We start from the raw sequence: 596 nt of genomic DNA, 5'->3' as shown, positions 1-596 counted from the left end.
TAAATTTCCATCCCTGCCCATGGGCAGAAGTCAGTTAGTCCCACATATATTGTTAAAAGGTCCCACATTATGCAAATTTCCCTTCATAATGGTTTTCTAACAGCGACGGGTCCCCAAATCCTGCGTATCAGGCCCCAGAAGTGAAGACAGTCTGTCATCTCCCTCACTCGCTCAAACAGGCAAATCGGACATTTTCCCTTCATGATGTCAAAGGGGGGAAAATAACCACTAACTCTGATCGTGGATACTACTACAACTCCCACAGGTGGATGAGCTCTCCAGAGAGCATGTACCATTTTTTTTCTCCTCAAACAGAAAAACAGACATGTCAAAGCACGACGGTTGCTCTGTTGTTTGGCTGCATCAACGAGCAGAGAAGTCTATTTTTACTACGTTTGTCTGAGCCTCCGAGGACCCAGTGGATCGATTTTTTTTTATTATTTATTTTTTTTAACTGGAAACTTACCAACAAAACTTCCCAAAGTTTTGCATGTGTGCGGGCAGCTTTTCACGGAGGACTGCGTTCGTGACGTGGGCCCATACAGAGCAGGCTTCGCTGCAAAACTAAAGCATAAAACACGGACCTTCACCAACTG

The sequence above is a fragment of the Salarias fasciatus genome, chromosome 19, assembly GCF_902148845.1.
Source record: "Salarias fasciatus chromosome 19, fSalaFa1.1, whole genome shotgun sequence".
NCBI lineage: Eukaryota > Metazoa > Chordata > Actinopteri > Blenniiformes > Blenniidae > Salarias > Salarias fasciatus.
The sequence above is the reverse complement of the archived record's forward strand: the minus strand, read 5'-3'. Positions refer to the sequence as shown.